The sequence below is a fragment of the Castor canadensis genome, chromosome 13 (assembly GCF_047511655.1).
Source record: "Castor canadensis chromosome 13, mCasCan1.hap1v2, whole genome shotgun sequence".
NCBI classification, from domain to species: Eukaryota; Metazoa; Chordata; class Mammalia; order Rodentia; family Castoridae; genus Castor; species Castor canadensis.
The window spans coordinates 80,357,611-80,370,215 of NC_133398.1; the positions used below are offsets into that span (position 1 = coordinate 80,357,611).

Sequence of the window (12,605 nt, forward strand, 5' to 3'; positions counted from 1 at the left end):
TCATGAGGGTGGGGCCCCCATGATGGGATTAGTAGATTTAAAAGAAGAGGAAATCAGCACTAGCTCTGTCTTACCATGTGCCCTCCACCATGTCATAGTGCATGAAGAAAGCTCTCATCAGATCCCCAGATGCTGGAACCAAGCTCTTGGACTTCCCAAACTCCAAAACCATGTGCTATAATAAACATCTATTCTTTATAAATTACCTAGTTTTAGGTATTTTGTTATAGGAACAGAAAACAGACTAGGACAACAGGTTTCAGAGATTCCAATGTGGACATCTTTTAGAAGCTAATAGCCTTCAATGAATATCTTTCTTTGCTTACGTAAGCTGGTGACTGTTGCTTGTAACCACAGTCCTATATTTTCTAAATGAATGTGGACCATGAAAGTAGCAAGAAGGATTTGGTGATTTCTTGACTCTAACAGAGCATGACTAAGGAAATCTGTAGGAATTTTATGTTTTGCACAATGCTTTTCCCCAGGAACAAAGCAGCAAGGTAAGCAGAGGCCTAGTTAAGAACTAAAGGGCCAAATGGATAAAACTAGGTGGAGAGGATGTGGAAAAGTTGAACCAAAGCCTTTAATCAGACTAGAGAGAAGCTAGGATGAGATTGCACCGAGAGGAGCAGGCAAACAGGAACTCAGATTATGTATAAGTGTCCAAGCTAGAAAGACACTTAGCACAGACATCAGTCAGAGTGCCCTCCCGAGTCAGGTGACAGCCTCCCACTGTCACACCTGAGTCTGTTCAGAGGTTGCCTCAGCCCCAGGAAGTCTTTCTGAGGCCGCCCAGGCAAAATCAGCAGCTTTCTCTGCCCACAAATATAAATTGAATGCTTACTGTGTTGTACTGAACATTATAGTCACAGTGACAGCTTCCAAAGAGGAATATGCTTTCAACATCTTATTCCCCTGCCTAAAAGCGTCTGGGACACCATGGCAGAGCCACATACCAGCCACATTTTAAAAAGCCAAGAAACTAAGCACGGTGGCACAGGCCAGGAATCTTAGCACTCCAAAGGTTAAAAACTCAAATGTGAGGCCAACCTGGACTGTCTAAAAACACCAAAAACAACAAATAAAACATATACATATAAAAGAAGAGCCAAATGCCAGAAAAGCTAAAAGGAGAGGAGTTTGCTTTGATGGTTGCATTCAAAGGCACCTTTCTTCCCTTTCTCCAGATTCACCATTATATTTTAAATATCAAGCTTGGAGTCATAAAATGTTCAGAAGCTTTTAGGACCACTGCTTTTCACAGGCACATTTCTTGCAAGTTCCCCTAATCTTATGAGCAAATAATCAATTACATGGGTAGTTTACCTACCGGATGGGCCAGGCCACTTCATTTCTTTGAGCTTCTCAAAGGCAAAGCTGTTTGACTGTATCTGCCTTAATAAACAAACTGTTAGCATTACCAATTAATTTGACTTTGACCTAGAATTTTTATTCACATGAAACAGAGTGAGTTAGGTTCTTATTAGGATGTAGGGATTCCTGGAAGAGCAAAGAACATTCTTTGTTCAGTCCCTGGTCTTCAGGGTTTAGGCATCACTCATATTTCATTCCCTGAAGTCACAGCATGAGTCAGCCTTGTCTTTATAGCTGCACGTTTATTGGAAGGGGATGGGTTGTTTGTTCATGTAGGGTGAAGAAGCAGTGAGGGAAGCTGGGTATGGCCTTTTTTCTCTGCTTTCAGGTTATTATCTGTAGTCAGTACACACTGGGAAAACTATAAGTGACCTAAAGTAGCACAGAGAGCTGGAGGTGCCTGCATAGGCATGCTGTCCCTTGGACATTAAATTCACACTCGAATTTAATTATGGCCATCCAGAATTACTGCCTTCAGTACCAAGAACTTACCTTCCTAAAGTGATGTTCTGTAAACAGTGACTTTTACAACCAAAAACCAGTAAGTAAGAGACAAGAGTAAAACCAGAAGTGAGTGTTGTGGTGCATGTCTATAATCCCAGCAGACGCTGAGGTTAGAAGGGTGGAAAGTTCAATATCCCTCCTCCTCCCAACGGATACAGAAACCAGCACAATGTGAGTTGTAAATGCAGCAAATGCCCTGCCATTTTCCTCACCCTTTCTGGACAATTCCTAAGCAATGTCTCCCTGTGAAATAAGGTTTCCCAGCTCAGGTTTTGCACTGAAGGAAACCAGTGTGTTCAGTTGAAGGTGCACTGGTAAGATTCACAGCAAAAGCAGCAGGACGCAAGGATACACGTGGTCAGCACAATTCCTAGTAGCATGAATCTGCCTTCAGATGTCCTGCACTTCTCATGACAGCACTGATGTCACATGTTCAGTGCTGGTGTCCCACACATTTGCTCATGGTTGTCTCAGGCACAGGAACCAGTTTCTGCCTCAGAAGGCGGAACCTAGCACAGGGTGAGGGAAGACACCTCCTTCCAAGAAGCACAGATTCACAGGGCAAGCAAAAGAGTCCCCAGGCCACTCACACGTACACAAAGTAAGATTAGCGAGACACTGTCACTTACCTGCACCAGCGTCCTCCACATCAGCTCACTTTCAGAGAAGTGAGATTCTAGAACTCAAGTGCATCCTACACTTTATCTTACGTGTTGACAAGAAAACCACAGGCCAAGCAGCTGAAGAAGAACGGTATGCTACACACATTCAAGTTATTTTTAAACATCTAAAACGTGCTGCAGCACAGACGATATGCCAGGCCTGGCTGTGGAGCTAGAGATTCCACGATCTTCTCCAGGAAGAGGAAAGTATCGGTCGGAACCTTGAACGAATCCCTCCAGGAAGGCAGACATGGCACTCCAGCAATCATAACTGCCCTGTGTTTCCAAGTGAATTGTAACAGCCACACTTCCTGCAGCCGGCACTCCACCCATCTGTCAGATTGCCTAGGGAGCTGGATGGATGGGAATACTCCATTTTTATTCAGATCTTTGAGTAACCGGTGTGAAATTATAGGAAGATAGAATTACTCAAAAGAATTCAATAAATTCCCTCTTCTTCTTTTCTCTCTCTCTCCTTCCTCTCTCCTTCCCTCTCTTTCTCCCCCTCCCCCCCATAATCTAGGAGCACCAGAAGGGCTATCAATCCAGGCTTTAGAATCAAATGTCCCTGGGTCAAATTCTGACTCCTTCCCACCTAGTTGAATGGACCCAGCTTCCTGGACCCCCACCAGCCTTTCTTCTCATCTGTTAAATGAAGGTCATAAACTAACACACCTCTGCCTCAGGTGTTGGGGTACAGGTATGACTTACATGAGTCACACAACGCAGTGGTACACAATACAGGACCCAGCTGCTCTGACCTAACATGCCTCTCAGGGTGGTCCAGATGGTCACTCATTCAGTAAATGCACTCCCTCAAAAGCCTTCATTGGCTCCCCACTGTGGCAGGATAGTTTCAAAACTCGTCTCTGGCATTTGAGGTCCTCTGGCCTGCTCTTCACATGGATTCTCTCCATTGTCCCTCAGCAATCAACGTTCCAGCTTTCTGTGAGCTACTTGGGTTTCTTGCTCATGCATGTCCTATGCCCTAGGGTGCCTGAGTCCATCTCCTAACATTTAAGTCGGAGGCTGTAAACTAATAACCCTGTGACTGTTTTCCTGTGTTTACCTTCATGGGATCTTAGCTTGCTTTTAATAGCTGTAAAAATTACAAGATTTGCCCAACAAAGTGGATTTCTAGATTCTCATAAAGTAAGACCTGGCCACTTTGTGAACGCTTTCCTACGTGGCAACCGTTGGTTTTGCCTAAGTAGTGGCCATCCATTTAGGGAAGAGCTTACCTTATGCAAGTTACCCTAGTCGTCACCATTCCCTATAGCACTACACTAGCCTGCCTTTCTCATTAAGTTAGCAGCTCGGTCATTTGAAAAATTTCTAATCCCTGATTGTCTACAACCCTTCATAAATTCTTGATTCTTCTGTATCGGAAACAATATTTCTTTCTCTTTTTGAGCTTTAACAGACATATGTGTTATTTTATGTCACTGGCCTCCTTATCATATAATACTCAATACTCCTGTTTTTACTGCCCTTTCTGAAGTACAAGCACCTTGAGAAACCATCCCTGGGCCGCACCTGCCTTAGTAACAAGTACGAGCAGGCAGCTGATCAGTACTCTAATCAAACAAAGGTCTGGGATCTGACCAGGAGACAGGCTGACTGTCTCACAATGCCGTCGTGCAGAGTTTTCTTCCTAGGCTAGGATAAGTTTGATAATCAAGAGAAGACAAAGGAATTACTGAATCTAGGAGCAGAGGGCAGGGAGGAGGTCTCTTTGGGAGAGAGGGAGCCACATTTATAAGCCTGTTGGTCAACTTCTAATTTTGTCCTTTGATTCATTTGTAAAAAAAATAAAATAAAATCCCTATGCTCTTAATAACAGATGGACTATAATTCTGTATTTCATTAGCACTTTATTTTGTTTTGTGTATTATTAGACATTAACCGTTTAGGAACACACAAAACCATGAGGAGCAAGGTGGTGCTATTACCTCCAATTACAGAGACAGACAAAACGGTACTTTGCATGAAAAATCTTATCTCCTAATATTTCTTCCTTTCTCTCTCTCTCTCCCTCTCTCTGTCTCTGTCTCCCTTCCTTCCTCCCTTCCCTTCCTCCTTTCTTTCTTTCTTCCTTTTTTTTTTTTTTTAAGATAGGATCTCACTATGTAGCCCAGGCTGTCCCTAAACTTGTGACCCTCCTACCTCAGCTTCCCAACTACTGGGATTATAGACGTACACTACCACACATAGCTAACACTCCTGACTTTTGAAGACTGAAATGGATACAAAGCCTCATGGGGGAAGAAGAGCGGGGATGGATGAGCTGTTTGAAGTGGACAGCAATGTGTCTGTCTACATTCTTAAGCTCAGATCAGATCTGTCACAAGACATCCTTCACAAGCACTCTTTTCTACAAACTACTCTCTTTCAACTATGTTATCCAACTACACATTCCAAAGAAAAGAGGAAAGAAAAGTAAGTGCACCTCACCCCTGTTAGAATAGCCATCATTAGCAACACCACCACCAACAGGTGTTGGTGAGGATGCAGGGAAAAAGGAACCCTCTTACACTGTTGGTGGGAATGTAAACTAGTACAACCACTCTGGAAAAAAATTTGGAGGCTACTTAAAAAGCTAAACATTGATCTACCATTTGATCCAGCAATACCACTCTTGGGGATATACCCAAAAGAATGTGACACAGGTTACTCCAGAGGCACCTGCACACCCATGTTTATTGCAGCACTGTTCACAATAGCCAAGTTATGGAAACAGCCAAGATGCCCCACCACTGACGAATGGATCAAGAAAATGTGGTATCTATACACAATGGAATTTTACGCAGCCATGAAGAAGAATGAAATGTTATCATTCACTGGTAAATGGATGGAATTGGAGAACATCATTCCGAGTGAGGTTAGCCTGGCCCCAAAGACCAAAAATTGTATGTTCTCCCTCATATGTGGACATTAGATCAAGGGCAAACACAACAATGGGATTGGACTTTGAGCACATGATAAAAGTGAGAGCACACAAGGAAGGTATGAGGATAGGTAAGACACCTAAAAAAGTAGCTAGCATTTGTTGCCCTTAACACAGAGAAACTAAAGCAGATACCTTAAAAGCAACTGAGGCCAATAGGAGAAGGGGACCAGGAACTAGAGAAAAGGTTAGATCAAAAAGAATTAACCTAGAAGGTAACACACATGCACAGGAAATCAATGTGAGTCAATGCCCTGTATAGCTATCCTTATCTCAACTAGCAAAAACCCTTGTTCCTTCCTATTATTGCTTATGCTCTCTCTTCAACAAAATTAGAGATAAGGGCAAAATAGTTTCTGCTGGGTATCGAGGGGGTGGGGGGGAGAGGGAGAGGGTTGGGGGGTAAGGGAGGGGTGGGGGCAGGGGGGAGTAATGACCCAAACATTGTATGCACATATGAATAAAAAATTAAATAAATAAAAGTAAGTGCAGGCCACATATGCACATAGTTTACAAAAGCTTGCTTTAAGGAGCTTTTTTTACTGTCACCTAGAGAGCACATGAAGAGGTGTGATAATGCTGAAGCCACCTTATATTGTACAGTTGTTCACCATTTACAAAGTATCTGTAGGCTGGTGAGGTGGTACACACCTATAATCCCAGCACTCTGGAGTCAGAGACAGAGAGATCCCAAGTTTGAGATTAGCATGGGGTACCTAGAGTATGACACAAACAAACAAAGATTCTTGCCTGATGTATCAGAATCTAAAAGGTTCCTGCACAAGCAAGGCCTCGTGTGGTGGAATCACTATAGCACAAGGAAGGGACATGGTTGGTTGGGAAGGGTTGAGATTACATCTTTGCACAGACTAAGTTAATGGGAAATGGTGAGAGGTAAGGGAAAGTGTTTTAAAGAGAACAATTCAGCAGCGACATGCCTGACAGACAGTCTTGAGAATAAGGATGGGAGTTTAGAGACCAGGACAGGCCCCTTACTTGAACCTAGTCCAGTGACTTTCCAGATACATTCAACATTTCTATTCCAAGATGGGGATCATGTCTTCCCTGCTGAAGAGGAAAAAGCAAAAATTCAGAGGAACGTGAGGCCCCCAGACTACATTGGCTTACAGTGGTGGGAAGAAAGGCAAGTTTCCATGGACTGTCCTGCTTCTCTGGTCTCCAGCTGGCCTACACAGGACAAGAACTAAAGAAACCACAATGTGTTTCACATCCCAAGTTTTAGGTAGTTATGAGTGTTTTGGGTTCAGAACAGCTTGAAATGACACCCAAAAAGCTACTGTCCTAACAAGTCTTGGGAAAATGTCTTTTTCCCTAGTCTCCGAGTTTTGAAAAGAGATCCCAGGCACAATTTGAAAATGCAATGGATTAACTGGTGTCTAGGAAAGGTTAAGGGAACTGAAAGATTTCTCAGCAGTAATAGGAAGCCCTCTCTCAAATTATAACTAAGCTGTAACGTTTGTTAGAGTAGAAGACCTTGAAATTGACCTTGGTCCGACCAGGTTTGCTCAAGTCTCTGGTCAGTGACAGTGCCTCCACCATGAACTGGCAAGTACCGCCTGCACCTCCATGTCTACTGCAGAGAACTCTTTTTGTATAAAGCAAAGAAGTATCAACATGTTACAAGAATCAGAACACAGTATGTCTTTTGGAACAGAAACAAAGTGACCTGCATTTTATGTATAAGCCTGGAGATTTAAACTAAGGCTTTCATGTGACCTTACTCTGCCTGACATGCATTCCCCAGAATTCCCACCATTATTCAGTGTCTAGCTCAAATTTCAACTTTTACATGAAGTCCTCTGACTACATCTGAACCATCACAACTCCTTGCTACTCTCCTCGCTTGGCTCCAATTATGAAACACTGTGTGATGTAGCTGTGTGCCATGTTACAAAGCCCTGGTCCACCATTTGCCACTGTTGTGACATCTTTTATATTTGCATTCCCCACCCCCCCCATGGCGTGTTCCAGCAGTACACAGCTAATGCTTGTTGAATATTTGTTAAATTAATGTTGGAATCATTCCTTGATATAGCACATCAGGGATTAGAAGAGACTAAGTAGATGAACTACAGATTGGGGTGAGGGTTGCTTCCCCACCCCAAATGAGTGTCACAGCTACATGAGCACAGAGGAGGATCTTTTGTGACAAATGCGTTCCATGCTTCTTCCTAGCTCTTGTTCAGTTAAATGACAGCAACCATCCATGGAGGCCTTTCTTTTCATGTGCTCTGTGCTGAGCGAGTAACACACACACACACACACACACACACACAAAGAAGATGAAAACAGTAGTTATCTCCTTGACCCTAAGAGCTCACGAGTAGGAGGGGGCAGCAGTGGGATTCTGCCTGGAAGCCCCTCCTTTTATGCAGCCATCAGGCCACTCCCTTCTGGACTGTTGTTGCCAAAGCACAATGCTGATTGTGAGATCACAACACACCGCACTTCTCATTTCCTGCTTGCTTCCTGCTGCTCTCAACTAACCTGTGCTATCACTTGACAGGCTTGTCTTGTGATAAAGGAAGTCTGGACAACAGCACAGACAGGAAATGAATTTCACTGTGGCAAAATTCAAATTGCAACCATGTTTGACAAGAGAGAGATAGGAACAAAGCACTCAAGACTGTTAGGGATATTTAAAGAAAAAAAAAAAGACAAAGACAAGATATGAGTCCTTTGGAAGACTGTCCAAGCACAGGGCTGTGTTTATCTTCCAGGACAGGGGCACGCTGGTGCTCCTGGAGACTGCAGGAGAGAGCTGTTATCTCCTGGACAGGCCTCAAGTCCACGGATGCATTACCAAGTGCACTGCATACACAAATGCCCGGCATGGCAAGTGCTTCTGAACATAAAAATGCAAAGCCACTTCATGTTCTGCATGTTGATATGCTCCTCTGTGAAAGCCAGCTATACTTTAGCTTGTCATCTACAGACAGTGTCACTAAACAAATGTCATTCAGTGCCTCAAGTACAAACATCATGCTGGGATCGATAAAAAGATAAAATTTTATGAGTGACTGAAATTATGCCATGTTCATTAAGCTGATTTTAAAAATCTTCAAAAGAGGACAGTGTTTACAGTAATTTCTTTTTCCTAGACAAAGGCTTCTTGCAAAACACAGTCTTGCACAAGTGGTTTTTTTCTGGCTGTTTACAGAGGATTAGAGACCTGACAGAGAAATCAGAACTCCCTTTTGTCAAAAGGTGCTTGCTTTCTCCTAGGACTCCCCCTCCAGCATCCTACATTGAGGGCTTCTGCTGTGTGGTGGGCCACAGATTCAATGCTCATTGGGGTATACTTTAGGTGGTAATCGAGGAGAAAGGAAAATAAGAGAGAAAGCTGATTCTCAATTTTATACTTATTTCAAGTCTTGAATTTGAAGCCTGATTTGATTTGTTGGGAGACAATTTTATAGTTATTGGCAGCACTTCCAACAAATGTTCCTCAGGATTTGATTCCATCACCCATCAGAGGTGCTTTGACAACCAGTCATTATGTCTGTATCTCATTCAGTTCCTTCTGTGATTGCTGCATTTGTACCATGCAAAACACGTTTGGGTCCACAGCCTGAATTTCTCTGGAGAACTGGTGGACAAACCTTGCAGAAAGGCTGTAACTAAGTGGGCTTGAAGGATCACTGTATAACTTTAAAAGACAGGAGGGAGCATGAGGACAAAATCTACAGCATGGTGTCTAACACACAGAGTAGCTGGGTGAAAAACTTCTGCCTCAATTGCAAAGATTCTTTTTCTAACCTGTCTTCTTCAGCATGCTTTTAAACGCTGGTCTCACCTAGGGTTCCACCCTCAGTGCTCTTCCTGGTAGAATATAGTCCAAGTAGACAGCAGAGTACGATACTACATAAAATTCTAACTTTCGCTAATAAATTTTTCTATTGAAAACCTTTGACTTCACTACATGGAAACTTTTGTCCATGCTGAACCTAGCAGCATACTACTTAGCCTGTTTAGTCATTCTGTGTTAATCTACCAATATCTTACGGGATTCCGCAAAGAACCCTATTACTTATTGGGGCTCTACCAAAGCATCCTTCTGACTGAGCAAGCTTTGCAACCCCATCCCTAAGAAAGCATGGGAACTTAAAAAGTATTTGTTAACTGAGTGAACAAGCTGAAGTCCCATTCATTGTTCCAGATTCAACTCAAATGCACTTCTGTGGAGACTTCCGTCACCGAGGTCTGTGATAATGTCTGACCTCTTGTGTAGTGTTATCACAATATACCCTTATCTCCCCAGGTCAATCCCTCCTCCTCTGCGCTGGTGTTGGATACCCCTACTCCTCTCAGCACTGGACTAGTTTCTCACAGGCAGTGCCTCCTGCTCAGTGACACTTCTGAGTCACCTAAATATGTAAAGTTGCTTCAAATCCAGGAAACCATAGGTCTGTTGGCATATATCTGAGATTCCCATTGCTTATAGAAACTGAAGTGAAAAGCAAGGAACCAGGATAAAACCACTCTTCATAGAGTTCTTACTAATTCCTGATCTGTTTATGGTTTAAAGTGTGATATTTCAGTACTTGTGTACCATGTGTAATCATGAACTCATAGAAACTGGCACATCCATCACCCCAAATACTCATCATTTCCTTGTGTTGGGAACCTTTAAAATCCTCTCCCTGCTACTTTGAAATATACAGTCAATTATTATCAACCCATAGCTATCCTGCAGCGCCACAGAACATTCAAACTTACTCCCATCTATCTGCACTTCTATAGCCATTAACCATACTCCACTGTCCCCCACCTACCCTCATGTACTTCCCAGCCTCTGGCAACCACTATTCTACTCTCCACACTTCTGTGAGATCAACTTTTTTAGCTTCCACATATACCTGATGACATATGGTATGTTTCTCTGTCCCTGACTGACTTCATTTAACATAAAATCCTTCAATTCCATCCATGCGGCAATTACTAAATTTCTAAAATGAGCAAAACAAAAAACTTGTAACTGTATACATTTTGCTATTGTTTAGATCTTAAGTGTCCCCAAAGGCCCAGATGTTAAAGACTTGGTCCCCAGTGTGGTGTTGTGGGAGGTGATGGAACCTTTAAGAGGTGGGGCCTAAAGAGAGGTCTTCATGTCATTAGGGGTGTACCCTTGAAAAGGGACAGTGGGACCCAAGTACCCTAGTGGAATCTCTCTCTCTCACAGGCCAGTCCTAAGGTGAGCAGTTTTGCTACACCACACACTTCTGCCGGGATGTGCTGCCTCCACACACGACCAAAAGCAATGAGGCCAAATGGATCATGGACTGAAACCTCCAAAAATGTGAGGAACATTTTATAACTTCTAGTTTAAAATATATTAGAGGCTCAGGTTTGATTATAATGCCAAAACTGCTTCTACTTAATAGAGTAATAGGAAAGAGAAAAGATAGAGTACACCCCTTTACCTCCTCAAAATGCAAAACAATAACTATCACTGATGACCAAGTTCCTATCCTGATATCAGAGTTCAGAATTTTTACCAAAAAAAAGCTTTGCTAGTAAAGCTGGGGTTTTTTTTCTTCACTTTTTTTTTAAATCTTATGAAAATTTGAAAGCAATTGGTTTCTCTTTTAACCACTACCTGGAATAAACAGGTATAATATGTGAATATTCTCCCTGGCACAATGCATGGAAATTGTTATTGCAACAGGAAATGAACTTATATAAATTTTAGTGCAACATATGTTTTTGAATAAGGCTCTATGGTCTTGGATGTTTTAGGAATAAACATTTATAATATTTTTCAGGCTGGGAAAACAAAGCATATTTATGTAACAACAGTAATTCTATTCTTGGAGATGGATCCAAGATAGTTGATTACAGGTGCCCTTCAGGCCTGAAGAATCAGAACAATAAAGGAAAACCTGTATTTTGAGGGAAATGGTTGAGGAAGAACTCTGGAAATCAGCCAGGAAGTGATGGGAATCCGAAACAGGACCAAAATTCAGGGTAAGGAAGAAAGTGCCAAAATCCCAGTCATAGCACAAACTGGTCATCCTACTGGCAGAGAATTCCCCTGTCTTCATAGGCTTCAAATCCAGCTTGGGATGCTGGTTAGTCTAAGAGCAACTGCTCTGCTCCAGAAAAGGAACTCATTTTGGGGACTCCCTAGCCCCTAGAACCGAAGTTGCTACAACAGCCACTTTAGACACCATCCTGTCTTAGGGGTGAGCAGCTGGCCCTCTGATACCACCAGAAGCCTTGGGCTACATTTGCCTCAGAGTGGAATAAAGCCCTCAGCATCCTGCAACTTTAGAACCAGCAGCCACCACAGCCACAAGTCCAAGATCCACCCATGTTTGCCTGTGGGAACTGGGGAAGGTCTCCTCCCTGGCCCACAGCCTTGGGACTTCAGGTGCTATGCACAGTCCTGGCTTCACCTGTGCTTGCCCTGTGGGGCCTGGGGAAGATTCCACCCACACTCTGCAGCACCAGTATCATAGCAACCAGTTCCCCAAACCTGGCACCACTCACACTCGCCCCATGAAAACTAAGATGGTCTCCTCTCCAGCCTACAGACTTGAGATAGCAGAAACTGATGCAAAAAGCCATGGCTTCACCTAAGCTTGTGTCTCAGGAGCAGCAGAAGGTCTCTTTCTTGTCCTGAAGCTCTAGCACGGCAGATCCCAATGCCACAAGCCTCAGCTCTACCAGCTCTTGCCCCACATAACCAAGGGACATTTTCACCATGTCCTGTAGCTCCAGACCCACAAATATCAAAGCCATAAGCCCTGGAGCCACCTATGCTCAACCCACAGAACCTAGGACAGATCTCTTCCATGTCCTACACCCACAGGAGCAGGGATACTCATGCCTCAAGCCCAAATATCACCTATATACATTGTACAGGACATAGGGAAGTTCTCTTCCATGACCTGCAGACTTGCGACCACATCTACTGATGCCAAAAGTCCTAGGATCCCTTGGGACTTGAAAAAAGTACCACCTGAAACCTGTAGCTCCAAGAAAGCTTCTGTGTTAGGGATATAAGCCTAACACCATCTACAATAACCTAACCAGACCCAGGGAAGGCACACTTTACATTCCAGATACTTATGTCCATACTTATCAATACCACA

General features: G+C 43.2%; 1 protein-coding gene across 2 annotated transcripts in view; it reads right to left on the reverse strand.

The window, feature by feature from the left end:
• Nucleotides 1–12,605, reverse strand: part of Gna14 (G protein subunit alpha 14) — a 194,432-nt gene that overhangs the window by 132,309 nt on the left and 49,518 nt on the right. Inside the window, exon 1 of one of the 2 annotated variants that reach the window (XM_074052097.1) lies at nt 2,508–3,013. The exons of the other annotated variant lie outside the window; for it this stretch is intronic. The gene's annotated coding sequence lies outside the window, so the exon portion shown is untranslated. Of the gene's footprint in view, nt 1–2,507; nt 3,014–12,605 lie in introns of those variants that run through there. 2 annotated transcript variants of the gene reach the window in all.